The sequence below is a fragment of the Mastacembelus armatus genome, chromosome 16 (genome assembly GCF_900324485.2).
Source record: "Mastacembelus armatus chromosome 16, fMasArm1.2, whole genome shotgun sequence".
NCBI classification, from domain to species: Eukaryota; Metazoa; Chordata; class Actinopteri; order Synbranchiformes; family Mastacembelidae; genus Mastacembelus; species Mastacembelus armatus.
This window is the reverse complement of record NC_046648.1, coordinates 7400644-7423748: the sequence shown is the minus strand read 5'-3', so window position 1 is coordinate 7423748 and position 23105 is coordinate 7400644. Positions and strand designations below refer to the sequence as shown.

At 39.6% G+C, this 23105-nt stretch overlaps 1 long non-coding RNA gene across 1 annotated transcript; it reads right to left on the bottom strand.

The window, feature by feature from the left end:
• Positions 1-17455: 17455 nt before the first annotated feature.
• LOC113122062 (uncharacterized) lies at positions 17456-22942 on the bottom strand. The gene is made up of 3 exons (XR_003294823.1): positions 22850-22942; positions 22585-22634; positions 17456-19721 (listed from the first exon to the last, which is right to left on the bottom strand). It is a non-coding gene; the product is annotated as an uncharacterized LOC113122062 (long non-coding RNA).
• Positions 22943-23105: the final 163 nt, after the last annotated feature.

Below are 23105 nucleotides of genomic sequence, written 5' to 3'. Positions count from 1 at the left end.
GTATTATTATATCGATAGAAAGCTGGACAGATAGAGAAGTGGAAATTATGTTAGAAATACTTCCAAAGTAATTTGCTGCATTGCTGTTGCTACTCCTGCTTTGCAATCTAACCCCACTCTCTACAGAAGAGACAAATGATCAACTAGTATATGAAAGTATGTGTGTGTGTCATTGTATGTCACATAAATATCCAGTGGAGCTGGAGGATTTTAACTTAGCTAAACAAATGAAAGGCTACTAGTGCTGTAAGATCAACACTGTTTCCATTCTTTTTTTTGACTCACATGAGACATGTCTGTGAGACATGTCTGTTGTTTTAACAAACATAGCTTTCAAGCCTACCTCTCTTCATAACTGGCACGTGTGGCCGTTTTAGCAATGTTGGTTTTGTGGGATGTTCCTGTATGTTCAAGTCACATGTCATCAGTCTGTTTAGTGTGTGTTGTGGTTGTTGAGAGCACTACATGTGGTTGTCGCCACTACACAGGTCTCTCATACGATGCCTGCATGTGCAGGGTGGTCGACGTTAACCACTGGTGACAAGTAAGAAGAAAACCATGAAGACTCTCTGTCTCTCAGCCAGAATAAACAACATTACATGCATTTTAGAACAATGAATGAGCATGCATCTGTGCGTGACATGTTTATGTGTCTGTCTGAAATAGAATTAGAAAGGGGGGGGTGTGTACAGAGATGGAAACTAGAATCAGGTTTTTAGCTTTAAAGGAAAACCTGAAGCGCCCTCAGATAACTGGTGGCCCTAACAACAAAATATGATTGAGTGACTCTGAAGTAACTGACACTGGTGATACACTTGTTGACTCAGGACTGAACTGTAGTTAATTTTGAAACAGAGTCAGACTAATTAACTGCCATGAAGACCTCAGATCTTTTTATACAGAAATAGTATTAAAAAATTGAGAAATGTTTTCAACATTACCAAACATGGTAGTAGCTATCATGAACCTAATGCAAGACAGTTTGGCTCCAAATATGACCACATAGCTCGCCATGTACAGTATTGGACAAAATGTAAACAGAGTCATGAAACTCATGCCTTAGGTATATAGTATGTTGTAAGTATGTGGTGAAAATGATGTCATATAATATGAAAGGAAAATAATGTGTAATGTGTATACTGTAGTATAACATGAAAACTGTGGCGTAGTACTGTCTGGTGAAAAATATGCCATAGTATAATAGTATGACATGAAAATGATTGTTCTACAGTATATGCCTTAGCAAAGTATACTGTTTATATCATAGCTTGGTATAGAAAGTAATGCAGCTGTACATTTCTCCTGCATTTTTTAGTTAAAATATTAAGACTCTACAGGCTGGCGATGATTGATGAGGATGTTTGACAACTGGATGAGGTGACCATTTAGGATTATTATTATATAGGATCCCCGTGACCCTGGCTTTCAGGAAAAAGCGGGTATAGAAGATATCCATCTTCTATATTATTATATATATATATATATTATATATTATTATTATATATAGGATTCTTCTTCTGGGTTAGGATTAATTTCTTTACCCTTTTTTGCACTGTCCTGCAAAAGTGACTGTTTAAATGTTTTCCTAATCAAATATACATGTATTACTTAGTTTCCTTGTCATCTGAAACTAAGCAATTTCAATGCATGGAATAAACGCGCCCCATGGCACTCCATATTTATTATAAAATACTTAGGCGTGAAAGTCGGCAGTTGACACATTGAAACAATATCGAAACAATACCGATTAAATACTGGCTTAAGGATCTCAGTGTTGATTCAGCTGGTCTTTTTTTTCTATCATATCAATTGTGATTGATGTAGAAAATTTGAGTTAATGTTGTTTCAGCTTCAACCATATGGCAACCATTCTGTGCATAATTCAGTGTTGAATTAACAACTTTTGCCATATTGGGACTCATATGATTGTGTCTCATGTATCCAGTTTCTTGTCAGTCATAAGGTAAGTCAAACAAAACTGACATGCACAGACCCTACGTGCTGATTTGTGGTGAGAGAAGATGTGCTGGTGGCAGGGAGCTGAATGACTCTGCCAGCAGAAATAAGACCTGTGGGTATTACAAAGTTGCTTTAATGCAGGGTATACACTCATTGAAAGCAGTATGAAATTTCCCAGTGTGTGCATTAGTAGTTCAAAGTAAAAAGTGGCAAAACCAAGGCTAAAAATAATAGATTAACTCATGCTAGCAGCTTTGTGAAGCTGTACAAATAGGTTTGGCGATAAATGGCAGCAGTGTTACCATACTAACGTTTCCTAATTAGTACTAAACACCAGCTATAGTTGAGGCTGATTTGAATTTATTTAGTTTCTCAGGTTTTTGGTCATAAACCATAATATAACTGAACTATTTGAATTGATGAAGACAAAAAATGAAAAGCCAGGAAATAATTCAAAAGAACTGACACCCTGGAGACCTTGACATGTGCAAGTTTCAATGCAAAGATATATGAATGGGAAATGTCTCTCATAGTGACATGAAGAATCAGTGGGATGAAGGCTTCATTGTGAATAAACGTACACGTTTGTACAAAATCAAATAGCAATCCATCTAAGAGCTGTTGACCAAAGTAATAGATAAACGGACACAGACACTGCTTTCCATCGCATTACAATGCTAGCATGGCTAAAAGCTAAATTCAGAGCCCATTGGTTTGAACAGCAGAAATATAGCAGAACTGGGATATTGAACACAACATCTCCAGATATCATCTTCCATTTTATTGCCATTAGTCTTTCATGGTTTGTGTGGCCACTTAAAAACAGGCCAAGAAAAGCCTTTTGGACTGGCTGTCATGTATCATCCTGATTGCTGCTGTGGCTCTTTGACCCCCCCAATGTAACTGTCTTTCCCTCTAAACAGATGACATAACTGGCTCTGACTCAAGCCATTGCTTTGAATATACCAGCAGCTTTATAAATGCATTTTTTTTAACCACTAATAGCAGCTTTTAAACTCTCTATTTACACACTTAACTATAAATTCCTAAATACAGGGATAAAACATAGAATATTCTGTTTGGCAAACCATGATACAGATTATAAAGATATTTTAAGGCTGTGAAAAAAAAACATTTTAATCTGATTCAGTCTTTCACTAAAGCCACCCAGTCTGTTTATCGTCTGCAGTGATGTACTGTATAACATGAAAAACTGTATTTTCATTTCCAGTCTCAATATACTGGAGGTCTCAGAATAACTTTACATTAAAAACAGGCATAAAATAAAATTGAATGGGATCCAAGCAATTTGGAGTGCACTTAAGCCATCCGAATATAACAACCATAACCTTTGCAGCGCAAACCACAATATTCTTCTCTTGAAGACAAATGAAACCATTTTAGACTCGCTCATCAGTTGCTGAGGTAATAGGACCCAGATGGTAGAGTTGATATAAAAAGTCAGGTAATTTCATACAAGGGCACTGTATGTTTTGGAGCAGACTGGTGCAGACTCTACCGTCGCGTAAAACCAAACCAAGATAAGGCTATCCTGTGTCTCCTCAACAAGATGATGCTCATAAACTTCTATCATTTCCTTAAAAAGAAATTTCATTAGTTTCCAATTAAATCTGATTTGTTGGAGGAGAGGCTTTTTATGTGAGGGGAAATGCTGAGAACTGAGAACTCCTTGGGAGGAGATATTAAACGCTGATTTGATTATTATGGTGAGATTGGATTTTTACAAACAGGCACACACAAATGCAAGAATACACACATACAGTACCTGGCGCTTGAGATGCAAACACTACAAAACTTGGTTGATTATTAAATGAGAAAGATTTTTTTTTTTTAATGTGTCACATTTACATCAGGAGGCACTGGGCTTGTTTCGTCACACACTTTAGAACAGAAGGACATGTATTACATGCATCTCGACACAACTAAGTCTAATCAGATCATGCACTGCTATGGTTTAAGTATGTAAGTATAGTTTTATATATTGTTACTGTGTTCACAAAAAAAATCAGTGTTCACCCGATTAAGCCATTTAATTTATCTTTATCTTTGTCTTTGTATATTATATGTCTGGTACCAGTTTTACCTTTTCAGCTTTAGGTGTGGCACATTATCAGCTGCTTTTTGTCTGCTCACTGGATGTTTAAATCACATCATTCTGGCCTTATGACTAAATTGCTAAGTCTGTTTCTAATGCACATTGTGTGTTTTCTAATTGATATACTAACTTTTCCAGCTTTTTTGCAAAATGTTTTTTTTTTTTTACACTTTTTAATGTTCAAATTAAAATGTGCATAAAAACCTTCACATCATAAAAACACAAGTGAATAATACAATAAAATGATTGATGTATGCATTTGTTTTAGTTGCTCAGTTTTATTGTCCTGCTATTGTACACTGAGTCACTGTCACTCTGTTGTGACTTAGTGAGACAGACACATTAATCTTACTGGTAATGGGCTTTTCCAACTGTGACAAGTCCACATGTCTACTGTGAAAATGATTGTACTCAAAATGCTTCAAAACCAGTTCTCTGCTGACGACTCTGGCGTGTGGAAAGTCCTCAGACAAATCACCAACTACACACCTGAAGCCCCACTCCCCTTTACCGACCTGCATATAGCCAGCAATCTGAGTTCTACTGTTGTTTTCAAAGACAAAAGGATGACCCTGATGACCCCTGCCATTCACATTAGCTCTCCTCCACCATAGCTGGCGTCCAGGTCAATCATCTGCTCACCCCAGAGACCCCCCTCCCCCCGAACACACATCAATACTCACTATTCAGGAGAGGAATGCAAGCAGGTAATTAAGAGACAAAATCTATGCAAGGCAGCTGGACCAAACTCTCTCTCCCCCTCCACCCTGAAGCACTGCGCTGACCACTTCTCTCCTCTATTCAGAGACTATTTTAATACCTCCCTGGAGACATGTCATGTCCCAGCCTGTTTTAAATCTTCCACCATCATCCCTGTTTCCAAAAAGCCAAGAACCACAGGACTTAATGACTACAGACCTGTCGCCCTGACCTCTGTGGTAATGAAGTCATCTGAGTGCCATGTGCTGTCCTACCTCATTACAGACCCACTCCTGGAGCCCCTGCAGTTTGTCCACAGGTCTGTATAAGATGCTGTTAACATGACTCTCCGCTTCATCCTCCAGCATCTGGGCTGTCAATGTAATTATGCCAGGTTCCTCTTTGTGGACTTCAGCTCTACCTTAAACACCACTATGTCAGACCTGCTGCAAGACAAGCTCTCCCAGCTGACTATTCTAGATTCCTTCTGCAGGTGGATCACAGACTTTCTGACAAGCAGGAAGTAGAACCTGAAGCTGAGGAAACACTTCCTCTTAGTTAAGACAAGGAAGCTCCTCACAATGCATGGAGGGGGCCGAGGACTGGTGAGTGTCAGAGTCACCAGGAAGACGGCCCAGAGCGATGGAATACTTAGTGAATATCTCAGGCAACAGAAGCCCAAAGCAGAGAGAGAGGAGCAAAAACCATCATGGCAGGACAAACCCATGGTATGTACCACCAAAAGATAGAAGAAGTGGCTGATATCGAAAAGTCCTACCAGTGGCTGGAAAAAGCTGGACTGAAAGACAACACAGAGGCACTAATCATAGCAGCACAAGAACAGGCCCTGAGCACAAGATCAATAGAGGCTGGGGTCTACCAAACCAGGCAGGACCCCAGGTGCAGGCTGTGCAAAGATGCTCCTGAGACAATCCAGCAGATAACAGCAGGTTGTAAGATGCTAGCAGCCAGGGCATACATGGAACGCCATAACCAAGTGGCCAGCATAGTGTACAGGAACATCTATATGGGCTGGAGGTCCCAATGTCAAAATGGGACACACGTCCAAAGGTGGTGGAGAATGACCAAGCTAAGATTCTGTGGGACTTCCAGATACAGACTGACAAACTGATGATGGCTAATCAACTGGACATAGTAGTGGTGGACAAGCAGCAGAAGAAAGCCATAGTGGTAGATGTAGCAATCCCAAGTGATAGCAGCATTAGAAAGAAGGAACATGAGAAGCTTGAGAAATACCAAGGACTGAAAGAAGAGCTAGAAAAGATGTGGAAGGTGAAGGCAACAGTGGTTCCTGTGGTGATCGGCACCTTTGGGGCCCAAATGTGTACATTAGTGTAAAACAGACATCATGCATCCTTAGAAAAGCACTTGTCTGGTCACAGAACAGTAATTCATTGTCTGACAGCTGTTTTCCTTTCTGTAAGCCTGCCCTTCTTGGATCCTGGGGTGTATTTCCATACACAGGGCCAGCTGGAGCTTTTCCTAAAAAATAAAAACGGCCATGCGCCCAGCACTGACATATCCGCCAGTGAACTGCACCAACAGAGCATCACTGGTCCTGAAATCAATGCATCTCTTTGGATCCACTTGTTTCATGTCCAAAACACATAAAAACAATTTCCAGTGGAATCAAAATTGAACTAGACTTTCTAAAATTCAGTTATTTGTCAGTGGACTTTGTTTGTTTTTTTTTTTTGGTATTTTTTTTGGACATCTTCATAAACACCTGCACCATTCTTTCAGCCCAAAGAACTAATCATCGAGGACTGCTGCACAAAGCTGCATTGTGGATTGTATATACTATACAACTGCTGCTGCTAACAAGAGTTAGCCCAGAGCCTACCCGGTATTTAAATATGTAACTCTACACACTGCTGCACTGACACAGTGAGGCAAACATTCATTTCACAATCAAACATTTTGGGTGACAAAATACTGGAAGACCCACACATGTGCAAGCACATAGTAAGCATGCTTTCCTGCTGGGGCTACATTTAATAGGTAGCACAAATATCTGTGTCGAACTGTGTCTCTCCAATAGTAATCAAGACATTTCACTTATTTGAACTTAAAATAACAACCCAGTGGTTGCATTATGGGATGCTTTCTGAGATTCGTGAGGAGTGTGTGTTGGCTCTTACTGTAACATCCTGAGAAGAGATTATCTTCACATGTGTCTTCAGAGAAGCATAATTCTAGTCATAGACTTTTAAACGAAATAAGACTACGAAACATTGTGCTTGACAGTGTTATTACTGTTATGAATGACAATTGTGACATTTTCATATGTAAATGTTGGAAATTATGACTGGATTAAAATGAAACAAAAAACAGTCCAGGTCAGAACAAGCTGAGGGACGAGCTCCAGGCTGCTCTGCTCTGAGTGCCAGGTCTCTTGATGAGTCATGAGCAGAATCCGTTTTACAACCATTTTCCCTTTCATTTCCTGTCTGGATGACCCAGACCTCTCTGGATGGTAGCTTGTAACATAGCCCCTGCTCAATTTGGGCATCATTTCTGCCCTCCATGTGTAGACAGGATGTTTGACGGACTGCATAGAGAGGCCATCAGAGGGGAAGCCCTGAGCTGATTTTAACCAGATGGTGCAACAGTATTGGTGCATCCCCCTTGGTATTCAGGGTGATGAAAACCGCTTATAATTACAACATAATGCTTATCTCCGATTATGTGTAACAACTTCATCAAACCTACTTAGGTGATTTTCATGGTTAGCTGCAGCTGAAGGATTACATGATCTTCTGTGAGTCGAACAAATTCTCTGGTCTCTTGACCTTATGAAACACTGATCCAAAAAAAAAAAAAAAAAAAAAAAACCATTAAAAAAATGCTGTTTACTACCGTTGCTAAGAAGCACAAGCTTCTGGAGAGTATATTTTCACACAACTGTTTCCTTGAGTCCTTCAGTAAACATAAAGAGCAGCACACTATCTTTTAGATTGATTAACAATAGTCATTCGTTCTTTGTTAATCTAGTTCAGCTATGCTTGTGCAAGGGATAGACCTTTCAAACACTGCAGAAGCAAGTGATACAATTAATTACACTCAATACACAGGAGTGAGAGTGAAACAAGAACAGATTATCTACTAGTTTTTATATTATTAGATCCCGCTGCACAGTTTGACATCTGGCAAGTTTACCTTGATTTATGGGTACACAAGCCTGACAATAACACACACACACACACACACACACACACACACGAAATGCAAAGCAGACAATTGCTTTGTCAGCATGGAGAGACTTACCATTCAATTCCAATCCTGCTAACCAACCTTTGATTAGCACCACACATTGCAGCTAAAGTGCCAAGTGGAATCAAACCACCACATGGGCCCCTGACAGCTTCTGCACTGCTTGTATTGTCAATACATTCACCACTACTTGAGATTCATTAACCTTTTTTTTTTTTTTTTTTTTTTTTTTAAATAAAAACATGTCTTTGTGTCACAGTTGCCTGAAGGAATGAAACCATCTTTGAATTTTCTAGCTAAATATAATTCTTTAAGCACTACACGACAGGTGTACTGGGGGATGTAAGTGCTCCGTTTTCTGTTACATTTGCAGTCACCACAATGAAGGAATTGTGCTTAACAATCCAGGCAATGCAAAGCAGCAAGTGGAGTAACGACTTTAGAAATGATGGCTGCCGGGAGCTTTGTTTTAATGTTTTATTGGCACAGAGTACCAATTTTCAACATACCTCTCTCCTCAAGTGCTCATTAAATCTAAAATTACTCCAGTTAAAGGCTTATAAATTGTCGTATCACACCAGCTTGACGGGGAAAGCACAACTCCTGTAAGACATTCCTCTTTCCATAGAGAAGTCTCTGTGCTTTGATGATGGAGCAACACTCAGACCCAGAAACGCTGAGCCACAGTTATACTTACCGCGGGATAAAGATGTCAGTAATTATCAGGTTTTTCATCGTCAAACCTGTGTTAGCAGAATCCCTACCCCACTGTACACACCTGTCCTAGCACAGGTAAGTACAACCCTCCTGCATGCAGTGCAGCAATTCTTCAACTTAAATGATAGATGTTTAAATACTATGAAGGAGTGTGGAAATGACCACTGGTAGGAAAACAGCTTTAGTTCTTGGTATAAAAGTTCTTCCAGTACTGGTCCCTGGAGCTAGGTCGCAATTAGCCTAGCAAATTAGCTTAGCATATATGAAACAAATGAGATAGATGTTAATTAGAAAGAGAGAGGTATATTTAATCTTCATACAGAGCAGGGCTTGCTGTTTTCCTCTGCTTCTAATCTTTATGTTAAGGTAATCACCTTCTGAGCGCAGTTCTATATTTTGCGCACAAACATGAGACATAACTAATCAAGTACATTTCCCGAACTATTCCTTTAATCTTTGTTAACAGATAATAGTGAAATGTTTTCTATGATGCCATAACTCACACGTTTCAAATACAATCCTTATAAAGTTGGTAAGAACTCGATCCCTAAAAATAGCACCAAGCAAGCACCGTTTTAAATATACCTCCAGTTTTGAATGCTTTTAGAGTTATTTTCAGATGATACGCTTTTTCCAGTTTCTGCTTCATGCTGTAAGTGCTTTGTTTTGCCTGAGAACAGGCCTTCTCCCCTGTGCTTCATGAGGTCATTGTATCTGAGTTACAGTCCCACTCCGGGTCATGGGCCTGTCCAGTTCACGCTGAGGCCCTCATGTGACTGTTGCTGTTGTTCTGGGATCCAGCCGAGCCGGTCCTCAAGTGCACAAATGTTGACAGCTACAGAGAAAAATCTGGAAACCAAAAAATGGGGAGTGGGAGGGAGAGATTACAGTGGACATTACATGGAGAGAAAAAAAAGGAGAAAAGAAAGGGAGCCAGCAGTGTCTAAATCTTGTCCGGCTGTGGTTGCCATGCCAAGAGCTAAACAAGCGTTTTATCAGTTTCTGGGCTCAGATTTATACTGGTGTTGTGAGTTTCTGCCTCATAAATCAGTGCATGATTCAGCCTATGAAGGAGGTTATAGAGTATGGCGCATCTGCCGGGTAAAAGGTCTGTTGATTCAAGCAGCCTCAGAATAAAAGGCATGACTTCAATGCAAATTCTGATGTTAACAGCATGCACATGTACTTCTAAAGCAGTTGAACATAAATGTGATGACAAGAGACAATTTTTGGTCTTTTTTGGTATTAGGCTATACCTATTCCTTAGAGTTTTTGCCTGCACTTATGTCCTAGGTTCACAGACTCACCCCAAATGTGTTTTGAAACATTGCTGCTGGACACCAGTCCCTCTGCTCTAACCACAATGAAGGGAGAACAGGCGTGGCCTGGCTGCCTCTTAGTACAGTGAAACTGAGAGAGGATGGGTGCTACTCTGTATTCATCTCTCCAAACACATGCTCATGCAGTTCTCACCTCTTTTACAATATAGCGCTATAATTTCAGACACTTCGATCCACCGCACAGTGTTTTTCTGAAGCTTCCTGGCTGCGGATGCTGCTCAGCTGAAACAATAAAAGGACCAGTGCCTCACTTTTCTTCTTCTTTTCATGTCAAAATTTTACTGACCTCTTTTAATTTACCCTTCCCCCGTCTTCCTTGTCCTCCCTGTGCTGTGTGAGTCTTTCATGTGCTCGGTTTCCAGACATGTCAGGAATCTTATTCTGCTTCTTATTAGGCATGACCGCAACGACCCTGCACTGCGACTGAGCCAGCATGTCCCTTCCCACAACAGGAAACACAATCACCTACAATTAGCCAACCAATACAAAATCTCTGGCACTGATCGCAAACCTTCAGCCTTGCAGATCAAATCCTGTTAACCATGGCAGCAGCGCTGTGGACGGGCCCATGGAGACGTAGCACAAAACACAGGGATTGCCTAATGCTTTTGAGAGTCTTGGTTTATAAGGTTATAAGATTGTATACTCCAGTGGCCAGATGGATCCTACATCGAGATCCAGCCAACAGCACCAAACTGAGGAACATTATTGCTTGAGATCAGCCAATCAAGACAGTTTTGTGGTACTTTCACAGACTGTTTCAAGATTGTGTTATGCAAATCCTGGCACAAAGAGACAAGCTTTGACATGGAACTTAATATATCAGCATGCTCCATCGCTCCAGGGGGTTGAAGTTTCATGGGAAAGCCAGCAAGTTCTGTGTCATTAAATTGTATCCCAGATACATGCCGACAATGTCGTGAAAGCTATTCAAATTGCAGTCCATGTCATCTATCCAATTTGTTTCTTCCCCACTTTGTATGTGGGTAATTGTTGCAATTTACTTTTTTTGTTATATCCACACTTTTCTCAGCTGGTATTAGTCAGTGCTATTTACCAAAATATCCCCCGGAGAGGTGCTACCTTTTAGTCTGTGAAGAGCATTGTGCTCTAGTTAAGGCTATTGTTTGCAGAAAAATGCTATTCTCTTCCTATTTCTGCTCTAGTTGTATTGGACATCAGAGTTGAAAACAGTGACTTTACGGAGAAGTTCTAGTTCTTTGAGACACATCAGCCTGATGAAGCACCTTTAGATGCACCTAATAGAATAATATATGTAATATCATCATTAGGTTCTTTGGAACTTGATTTGGTCTCCAGTTATGACTATAAGTAAGATATAGTAAATGTATCACAGTCCAGATGTCCCAGAGCTCAGGCAAGTTCTTGGCCAGTCTACTAAATTGATCTTTATTCTCAAATTAGAGAACTAGCAGAAAAGACAAAGCAGGTGTCAAAACCAGCAGACAATGAATGCTGGCAGATGGTGACAGTGGCCATCCACGGTGGAAGGTGACCATGCAAACCACAGGATGCATGATGTGGTTACAGTTCTCCTTAGGCTTTGTGTGAACTTTTATTTTTTCCAGTGTTAATGTGACATCTCCCAGTAGCTCAGACAAAACTAAACACGTTACAGGATGAATAATCATTTCATAATATTAATTTCTTCCACACTTAGCCTTTGTCATGGTTCAATGAGATGACAGAGTAGGTGAAAGAAGAACATTTGCACACATGACCTCAGCTGCCTCTGGACAGCAGGAACTTGAACACAGACTTAGCAAGGTCAAGACTGGAGAGGACTACTGGGTCAGACAGATGCCGATTTCCAAGAGGCGTCTGCCAGAAAGCTGGATGGATATGGGTGGTTATTTTGGCCAAACGCGTTTGACTAGTCCAGCTTGACTGGGACTCTAAAGGAAAAGCTTTAATACACATTACTTCTGGTCCATCATTAAACATTGTGTCATCCAAAACGTCCCTTCAGACACAAAACCAGGTTATTTCCAGCTCATAAAACATAAATCTTTGTGAAAGCAGTACCTGATTTTGTTTGACTTGAGAATGAGTCAATTTTAGTTTGCACGGACCTTTGAAAACTTCTGGAAGTTCATAGGTAAAACTGTAACTCATAACTATTTTTTGAGTCAAGGAACAGGCTCCTCTATTGGCTGTAGCTCCCCTGAAATAGAGATAAAGGACAGCGGTGTCAATTGTTAAAGGAATCAAGCAGTCATTGTGTGAAAAAAGCCATATTTAAACTTAAACTCAAACGCTGAGGTGCTGAATTGTAGCTGGCGGCTTGCATTTTGAAAGGAATAGGAAAATGGGGGAATGAGGCTCTTTTCAATCACATTCACAAGACACAAGACAAAGACACAAACTGTGTGAGAGAAGAACTAATCCATGAACAGACCTGCCAGATTGATTATACAGAGGTCACTTTGTGCAAAATTCTCAATTTCATTTTCCTGTTGGTCTACATGGGCTATTTGCACATACTTGTGCGCCATTTGCATTATTGTCAAAAAAAAGAGAAGATTGCTGCATTTATTGTCGCATGGTAAAAGTTCCCCTATTAATTTGCCTGAGTGAAAGTGGTTCATTATTGTTTTTACTGAGGGACACCACTGCTACCTCTTTGTCCTGTTTCATTTCTCATGTAATAGAACAAGACACAAGACTGTGTTTGCCAGAAATGGAAATTGGTAGATTATACAATTTTAGACATGATTATAAAGACACTAGCTTTTGTATTTGTCTTCTGAAGAAATAGACTACCTGCTTCACTGCAAAATGTTAGCATTATATAAAATATGTTCCATTTCAAAGGAGAGAAGCAGACAGCACTATCAAAGATTTATATAAGAAGATAAATTATTTGCTATTAGACAAATAGCTGGCACACAATGGTGAGAGAGAGCAGACCTGCTATGGGAGTGTTGTGGGAAAGGAAGAGAATGAGACAAATATGCTCAAGTATGCTTTTAAACCCTCAAAATTTAAAACAAAATTAAAAATAAATCTCTATATCATTCTAAAACATTTCAAGCACAATACCTGCTTTATTATCATGTTGTATAATGCTGCAGTGACAGTGTAGATTATTGCTGGTGGAGAATACAAACTCAGTGGGGGTTCCACTTGCTTTTTTTTTTTTTTTTCAACCATGCCTTCCCAGAAGCTGAGTGATGAGGTAATGGTAAGAGTGTGGACCCATTAGCAGCTCAGCAGATTGGCACTCTGGGCTCCGAGGAACCAACATTAAGAGTCCACCTGAGGACCAGAGCTGACAGACAGATTCATCCCTGCACAGCTGTAGCCAAACCAAAGTTTACACCAAATACTGAAACCCTTAGCAACAGACCTGGGAGTCTTGCCCTGCCAGATAAGTCTTGGTAATCTAAAACCAATTGCTAAATATTTGTACGTAATTTATCTCTGAGTAGTTCCAGGGACTGCTTATTTAAAGGTTGGCCCTGGCTAAATTGATGTGCTAAATTTGATTTATTTATTTAGTTTGGTTTGGTTGGTTAACTCTGAGTGCATCAGGTAATGAGCATGTTCTTTTATGGCTAATGTATGAATGCAAAATCTCACCTGTGGAACAGTTTATATGGTAACTTGCTAGCCTTAGCCTTCCTGGCCTCTTAGAAACTTAATGCTTTACTGGATATAGGTAGTGCTAAATTATAAATAAATGAATGTCCAAGAGGAACGTGGTGTCCTCAGATGAGGTTAAACAGTTTTTCTTTAGCCAACATGGAAACCCCTCTGGGCACAATGCCAGTCAGCAGGCAGAGTATTTCCCAGGATTCCTCATACTCTTCAAACTCTGTGTGTGTCTGTTTAGTCTGGGTAACGTGTGGAGCGTGAAGCAGGAATCGCTTATGATTCATTGGGGAGGTTTAGGAGTTACATCTGATTTACGACTATTTATCCACTCTCAGAGTGTGATTCATCAGTCCCTGAAGATGATCAGGCAGCAAAATGCAACTTAAAAGTCTAATAAACTGCAACTCCTGATAAATAAAAGAATCTTACAATTCAGTTTAAAGTTTAAAGGGTGTAAAAATGTGAAATAATTTCTCTAATATGTTGTTGGCATTGCAGAAGGCAACATTCTGGAATTGTTGATATTTTCCAGTAATTATTATGGACACTATACTCCTTTTCTACTAATTACTGTAAATATTACACACACTGAACCTTAAAATCCAGTGTAGCTTGTTTTAAGTATGGTGGTATAGCATACGGAAAATGAATACTAATAGTGCCATTAGTTTTGCAATGATAGGATAAGTTGAAGTAGTGACTTGATGATGATTCCATATGAAAATTCAAATTCAGTGGCAAAAGCCAGAATGACTCCCAAAACTTAGCAAAGAACCACAAAAAGATTGCAAGAAGACCTAACATACCCACATTACAGAGTTTATCACATAAAGAAGCTGTTGCCAGTGATGCATTCACTAAAAATGTGGAAAAGATCGGCCACGGAGTTCAGGATCCCCAGAAAATCAGCAAACCCAAGTCCTCTTTTTAAAAGACAAAGTGTCCTGGAACAGCATGGAACATGGGAAACTTTCTCATAATGTGATTACTTTGGTGGAGTTCAAAGGGCTGTGTTAAGAGCAGTAGTTTGCCAGGCCCTGGATGCTACTAGGCTATATCAGGGTGTATGCATTGTTAGCAACTGTTAGATCATTTGATTTGATTTACACTCCAGCAACTCCAGCCAAGATTGTAAGATGGTGTTACATTTGCCACATCATACACATCATCTAGCCCTCATTCAAAATTAAACATACTGTGTCAAAATAAAACATAAATCTAACCACATTTTGCTTGTCCAAGTATGTAAGCCAAGAATGAAGCATGTTAGAATGAAATATGAGTCTGATCTTTTTCCATTTTCTCCTATTAAACAGCTCAGCACATTATAACGACAACAATGCTGCTTCTCGATTCACATGCCCTCTACATGGATCATCAGCTGGTGAGGATGGTATTTTGCTGTGACATGCATCTTTATCCACAGTAACACATAATAATAATAATAATGATGATAATAATAATAATAATAATAATAATAAACGCATTATAAGATCGCTTTACAGGGTTCTTGTTTTAAACGAATCAACTGGAAACATTAAAAAGTCAGCTGGAAACATTTTTAACCAACTCACAAAATAAATTCACATAAATTACCATTCTTATCATGCATATGTGCCAGTCAAGAAAACCTTGTTCCCAAACCCACTGAATTCTCATAGACTTACTCATCAGCCTTGCAAGAAGGCTATTTTTACTGAAAAGCTCACATTTTGAAGATGCATGGTTTTCACTAGACAGGAATGTAATCTAACAGGGTGAGCAGTCTCAAAGTCTTAACAACACATGGTAAACACAGAAAACCCATACTGACAGAGGACGAGTACCGCAGACTCTCCCTCCCTCCCAGTGCAAACTGCAGCCTCAAAAATGACCAGTTGAATCAGCACCTAATCAAACATCCCAGGTTATACCAGTATGACTTGTATGACAGCTAGTGTTTGCTGCAGGTATACTGTGTTGAATTCCGAAGCGTTTTTGTTGTTTTTCCCCTGTAGATCAACAGAACAAAGAGCTGTCATCTGAAGGCACTACAGCAACGAGGAGAGAGAGAAAATATACCAAAATAAAGTTACCCCTGATGGCTTACTCTGCTACCCAGCTCATCATCAATAATGTAACACAATCCAGAGTTTCAGCAGAAAAGAAAATTCTCTTCTCTAATAATCAGCATATAAACAAAGCCATGGTGGTAATTGGATATTTATGACTATGTGTGTCTGGCACTCTAGCTGAATGTGTGAAAATATTCAAGTGTGTGTAGGTAGCTGTGTCTGCCTTTGTTTCAGTTCATCTCAGCAATGCACTAGAAGACTGGTGGCGGTGTGTGTTTCATGCGCTTGGCATGTCGTGCGGCCTCACACACATGCAGCAGTGTTTTCTAGACTAATGGGCTGCATCGCCACTGGCCAGAACAGACACTTCACACAGCAGTAAACACATCCAGGCCCAAGGTCAGCTGCTTGACGTCAGCCCCCGCTTCGCTTCTCCGCTGCTTGGAAACACAGGTGTGCACACACACTCGCACACACACATACACATACACACTCATACATATAAATCATGTGGGCATATTACTGCATGCATATAGTATGTATACTCAACATATACTCAAACATAAACACATTATCTCCCAGGCTCTAAATGATATGATGAATAGCATTGTTCTGTTTGTTGTCAGTGGTTGATGTGAGTGATCTGGTTGCCATAGAAATCGATAGACAGCTTTCATGGATTAAACAGAGTATGGGCCAGAATATAGAGGGATGAATTACTGTAAAACTGCAATTAGAAAAGGGTACTGATTGGCAGTGGATGGTGGATTAGATGTTGCTTTTGTTCTGAACTGGATTGGAAACTGCAAGGAGCATGCTAATGTAATTTTAAGATTTATTGCGAGGTCCAGATTAATTATTGCATTATTGAGTCCAGATGTTGATGCTTCATACTGAGCAAGCAATTGCGCCTTAAAGTAGTATCTTTTTGCAAGAGCCATTGAATGTTTTCATTGTTAGCTTTTCTGTGTGGGAGTCACAGTGCGAATTGAAAAAACACCAAAAGTCTGGTTAGAATAAAGGAGTACTTTTTCAAAGGTGAAAATGATGATTATGGAAGAAACAAACTAGATAAAGACTTTTATCAAGCCAAGCCCAAAAAATGACATCCCTATGCAAACACAACTTCCAATAAATCTGATTTTGATCCACTACAGATCCCTTCAATGTAAGTCACTTTCCAATTTCTGTATACAATAATTCCCATATCAGACTTAACAATTCTTTCATATGTGGGTTTGTTGTCTACTAAATCTGCTCAGAACGCTGACTGGAGAAACATCAGAAAATTAATATGGCACAACAGCTGTGTTCTCTTGTTGGTCAGGAGATAGTGTGATCAACTGCGTTGTCTTCTTCTGCTTCCAAGTGCTGCATTTCTGACAGTGTATCCTCTCACTAGCTGTATTTGCTGCCCCTAGTGGTTAATAAGTATCTCCTGGCAAACATACACTTGCCTTTACTACCAGTATCCCCAGGTGTTGCCAAATCAAAGAAGATTGAAATCCTAAGGCTTATAACTTGAAGGTATGAAAAAGTAAGCCCTAAGTAGACTTGAAAGGTTGCTTTAAAATGATGGAGAACTGAGGCTGTGTCAGATTGCATTCACAACAGATAGAATAGACTGACCCAGGTTCATGGTGACATAAAAGCACAATAACACCCACAGAATTTTGTCAAACCACTGCTTTAGCATAACACACTTCTCCACCCATATACTCAGTACGCCCAGGTACTTTTATTGTTCCCAATATACAGCTTCCCTTTTAAACCTCATGCACGATTCATTAGGATGGTACAGTGAAAATAAAATAAGAACAGAGATTATTGATAGGATGCGAATGTGTGAAATGTTCATATGTTACATTCAAACTTCAACTGATACCACAGTGTTAATTCAGCATTATATCTACAGCATGTAAGCTCCTGGTGTAACCTAATGCAGCTGGGCATGACAGTTGTGTCTCCATAAACCATTTCAAAATTCGTATTTTCTGATGAAACAATATGTAACGTATGCAAACACTCTGACTGTTGGCATGGCATTGTGTTGACACGATAAGACTGACAAAACATAAATGCTTTCCTCTACAAAAACACTTCAGTTCAGAAGATGCAAGTGTGGATTTGTGGGCAAAACTGTAGTTTAGTTTACTGCACATAAAACTTTGATGGTAAGTGTTTTCTATTTTACACAACCTTTGACTACTATCAATATCTGTGCATTCATTTGCAATGTATATAATCTAAAGATGCACAACTACACAACTGCCATCACAGAAGCTGGAAAAAACAAAAGCTAAATGATTTATTTGTGCACAAAAACATCATCTCCTGCAAGTGTTTGGTCACAGAGAAGAATTTTTCGACTGACTGGAAATGCTCTTTATAAAGTTTCGGTAATAATCAACACTGGTGAAAGCTGTAATTGTTTCCTGTCATCTGGCTTTCCCTCTCTGCAGCATCATCTGCTCACCAGGTCACATAACAAACAGCTAGCTATGCATGCCAGAAGTCTTAATATATGAATATTTAGATTTTCTTTGCTGGAATGACACCAAACTATTTAGTGATATTTACTCAGGAAATAAACACAAGATATACAGTAAGACTGCAAGCTTGCTGAGCATCTTAATCGTTTTCAGACTTTGTCAGATGTTACGTAAGTGATATGGGAAGCTGGATAATTCAGTGATTTCCCTGCAATACTGAGACAATGCCTCTTCCTGAGGTCTGTTGTTGGTTGGCCTTACCATTTGGCTGATATGGTATGGAAAAATGCAAAGTGGTAAAAAGCAAAACAAAATTTATAGTGACAAATAACATCATTCAAGTCCAGCGCAGTGGAGACAGTTCAAAGCCATTGTACTTGCTGACAAACTTGCTTCTTTACTTGCTCTCCAAGAAACATGGGAACCAGATGAGCAGCTGTGCTGTTGCCATTTAATCCCAGAAATCATCTGTGTGGCATTTGTGCCCACTGATTCACCCTTGCCTGTTGCTTTGTGTTTAAAAACACACATTCGGGCATTAAATCAGAAGCTTGAGTCTCATGTTGTAGAGCTTCTGGAGCATTTCCTTTTGTCAGGATTTATCTGTATTACAGTATTATTATCTTTCCTCTAATCAGAGTGTGTTTCTACTGCTTTCCCAGTCTTATGAAATACAAATCTTTGTTGAGAGAGATCATGATCCCCATGTCTCATTTGTATTACTTTTAAGTTCTTGCTCAGAGCATTGATAAGCTCTGGCAACATCCAACCCACCAAAACATGCAGGACTCTATTGAGCATGATCAGATAAAACTGTAATAAACAAGACACCAGCTTTCCTACCATTTCAGCATTCAACTGCAAAACAAGATGCTGAAGCTGCAGAAACACTTTCCAGATGTTTGTCATAAAGTGGAAGAGACAGGCTGTATGGTATGATTGCTCTGCTCAGAACAAGGATCATAAAAACCTATTTGTAATACTCATTGGCTTGTGGTGACTGTTTTGAATGTGTCATGTATGAAACAAAATAATTACATACTTATCATGGCATCTGATGGGTTCCACTGGTGTGAGTATATGCACAGACAACCAGATTATATTATATGCTACAGTGGATGACTTATCCATTGCAAAGAAGCTCCATGTGAACAGTTTTCACACAGTTCAGGGCTCATACAGTTCTCTGCTTGCAGCAGAGTACTTTTTCTCTTTTTATGTGTTTAGAGTCTTGAAACACAACATCCAGGAACTTGGAAGGAGCACTGGGAGTCCTTCAGGTTTCCAGTCCTGATCTCAGCAAGTACCTCTCATCACTCTGAAAAGAAAATGACAGGATGTACAGCATGTCATGTAACGCTGTCCCTGGCAGGGAATGTTCAGATTGTCATTCTCTCACGGTTATTTGCTGATGTCCAGCAGGGTCTTGTGTGAGGTACCAGTGGAACCTTAACGGGTTTGACTACACTGTCCTCCGACTGCTGTGTGCTGACTGTGTGAAGAGAAACCAAATCCTCTGAGACAAATTAATATTTAGGCACACGGGGATGTGAGGACAGCTGCTGAGAGGTCTCGTTGGCTGTCAGGCCTGCCAAGTAAGAAAAAGGAGACTAGTCACATGTTGCTGTTAAAACCTTTTGTAAAATTATTGAATATCAGCTGACTGTCCTGCCATGTGTTTGAGCACAGAAAGGGTAGCCACTTATAGTTCAGTGATTCCCACCATATTTAGCCTTATGTGCCCCCACGTGGATAAGCTCAAACAGCCCTTCATCAAGACCACCTGTCCTGCTTTCTTTTAGGATTTTAAAGTAGATTTTAAGTAATACTATAAAAGTAAGATCTTGCTACATATTTTTTTTTTCTTACAATGAAATGCTAACAATTGATTACGTTCACATTTTGTACTACAACTTGGTGTAACTTTGTTTTTAAACCATGTAACTTGTAGATAACTGTTAACTGTTTACTTCTTGCTTTTTCAGCTATTTAGCCTATTTAGCATTCAACTAATTTTGATGGTTCTACTAGGATGTGAACAAATCATAATATACATTTTTTTTGCAATAACTGAGCAACACTGGAAAGTGCAGAAGTACCCCCAGGCTAAGTTTCCCTGGTTGGAGGGAGGATCTTTCACTTTTTTAATGCCTCTTAAAGTGCAGCCAAGAGCCAAGGCTTTTAAAAGACAGATGAAGGTTTGCCCATTAGGACTGGCCTGGGGTTCCACATTAACTGTACAGGAAACGTCCACTATAAAGGCCAACAGTAATGTTTACCCTGTGGCTATTAAAACGTGGTAAGTGAATATATCATACACATATGGAAAACTCTTCTCACAATACCCACGTACACACATAAGAGCAGGTTCATGTAGATTCCCATTAACTCATGTATGCACAGGCTCGCTGATAAACATTTAAGCTGAACAGAAACAGTTGGGCCTCTGTATTTAGTTGTGGGGATAAAAAAATATTGCTCTTTGTGGGCCTGTACATCAAACATTCCCATAAAGGCAGAATCTGGGGAATGCTCCATGGAACATTGACAACACGTTTCCAAGCCTGTTTGAGCCTGCCTGCGGTGGGGAGAGGATGACAGGATGCAGGCTGAGCAGGGCTGGCTCGAGGCTGAGGTTTACTGTAAAGTTTATGTAAGTGTGTGAATGTTGCAAGGTGTGGGACACTAATATATACCTTTTGCTGAGAGTAAATGTTTTAGAGGCATCTTGTGGAGCAGGCTGAAAGCATCTTTGACATAATTACACATTCCGTCAAAGCTAAAGAGGAGGTTCACTATGTGACGAGAACTGGCAGGTTAGTGTGAAGTGTGGAAACCAGACTGCTAAAAATGGGAAGTTGTTGACTAAACATCTGTCTGTGTGTGTGTGCGTGTGTGTGTGTGTGTGTGTCTGCTGCCTGCATGTGTTGAGAAGTGTTCTCTACAGTAAGCAGGCAGTGGTTGATCAGCGGGGTTGCTGGCAGATGAGGGATGACCTGAAGGAAACTGTTGCAAATGTTAGTTTGATCCCTGTAGGTTCACAATTAAAGTCCTGCTAAATTTCAATTGTCACTGTGCTTTTTTTCTAAAAATCATATTGTTTTACTGGGGGATCCCAAAAAGCTCTGAGAAACAGCTGCCTCTGTATAATTTGCAATTTGCTGCTCTGTCAAATCAACACATCCCATATTTAAATATGGCAAACATATTCTTGACTGTGCTCCCTTTAATAGAGAATCATTTAATTCAACAGCTTAGGAGAAAGTTCAAAGGAGCAACCGGTTCCCTCTGTGGGCTGTTTTAATTTTCCCCATCACTTCTGCGTTCCCACGCTTTCAAATCCCCTACAAGTTTGATGTCTCCATACATGACCAAAGATACTTCTGTCCTTCTTTCCCAAGTCAAACTGGGTTTGCCTGGTTGCCCTTTTTTTAATATCTCATCCATGCATTTCTGTCAGTCCATTTTTCTCCTGTGGCCTCTAGTGATCCTCTACCCTGCACTGCAGGTATTCCATCAGCTTCAGCTATTTTTAAGGATAAACTCTAATGACCTTTCATCTAGTGCCATCAGCAGGTGAAAAATCTCTGAGTTTAGTGGCAGATTGCTCATGCTCTGATTAGCACTGTCGCCTCACAGCGAGAAGGTTCCAGGTTTGAATCCCATTTAAACTTGGAGCATTTCTGATACTAATTTGTTCTTCTAAATTGCTCTGAACTGCCTGTAGGTGTGAAGGTGAGTGTGACAGTCTCTATGTGTCCAGAGTGTACCCTGCTTTGCCCAATGTCAGCCTGGACTGGCTTTGTGTTTAGTGCTAATAAGCAAATGTTAGTAGGTGATTATGATAAAATAAGATGGTAAAGATGGCAAACATGATACATGTTAAACATTACCATTCTGAGCATGTTAGCATGCTGCTATGAGCTTTCAGCAAGCACAGCCTCAGTGAGCTGCTAGCATGAGTGCATACTCTACTTGGAATCATAAAAAATGTTTTCATTGGAACACTTCAGCTCTTGGATTCAGTGCAATTGGCCAAGAATAAATAAATAATTATAAACAAACTGTCTACTTCTGCAAGTTTTTGTTTTAGAAAATAAAACAGTATTTGTTATATTAGTAACAGTACCAGCTTAAATGTTAAAATTAACTGTATAAATTATTTTTGAGTTATTCACTTTATGTTTCATTATTTGTATTAGACAATACAATAGATGATACTGTTGTTCTTGCTATTTTTCTGTTAAAAAACACAGGTGGCATTCAGCTATTATCTAGTTATCCAGTGTCATCACTTTGGGCTATTATCATGTGCAAACATGTCATGAGCTCAAATGTCTCAGTTCTGTACATACCTGCAGTGGGGCTGCCTCTGGGGACAAATCAGTTCCAATCTCACATGATCCTGGAGTTCAAAAGGACAGATCAGAGCAATGAAACTGTCAGTGCATATGATATTAGCTCACAGTATTGAAAAACATCAGCATCTTTTACATGGAAGACATAGGCATTTGCATTTTTTTTCCTCTACCAATTTAAAACAGACATCATAACCAGCAGTGATCTGTTGGCTTGGTGGAGAGCAATTCAAAACTTGTTCCCTTTTAGTAAAATTTTTACCACATTGTTGTGATATTTTAGAAATTTGTGGCTTTGTCCTCTTCTGGTGTGTTGTTGATTGGGCAGTGTTTTACTTCAACCACAGCCTTGCAAGCCTTGGCACAAGCCTGTGTGCAAAGAAACATGCCATGTGAGACTGATCACTATAGGCCCCTAGGTTCTTAGATTTTGCTTGTTTTGTTTTCATAAATTTTGTTCCTTGCGTTCTTATTTTATGTCATTGTGCTCCATAGCTGAGAAGGGACCTCAAACCTTC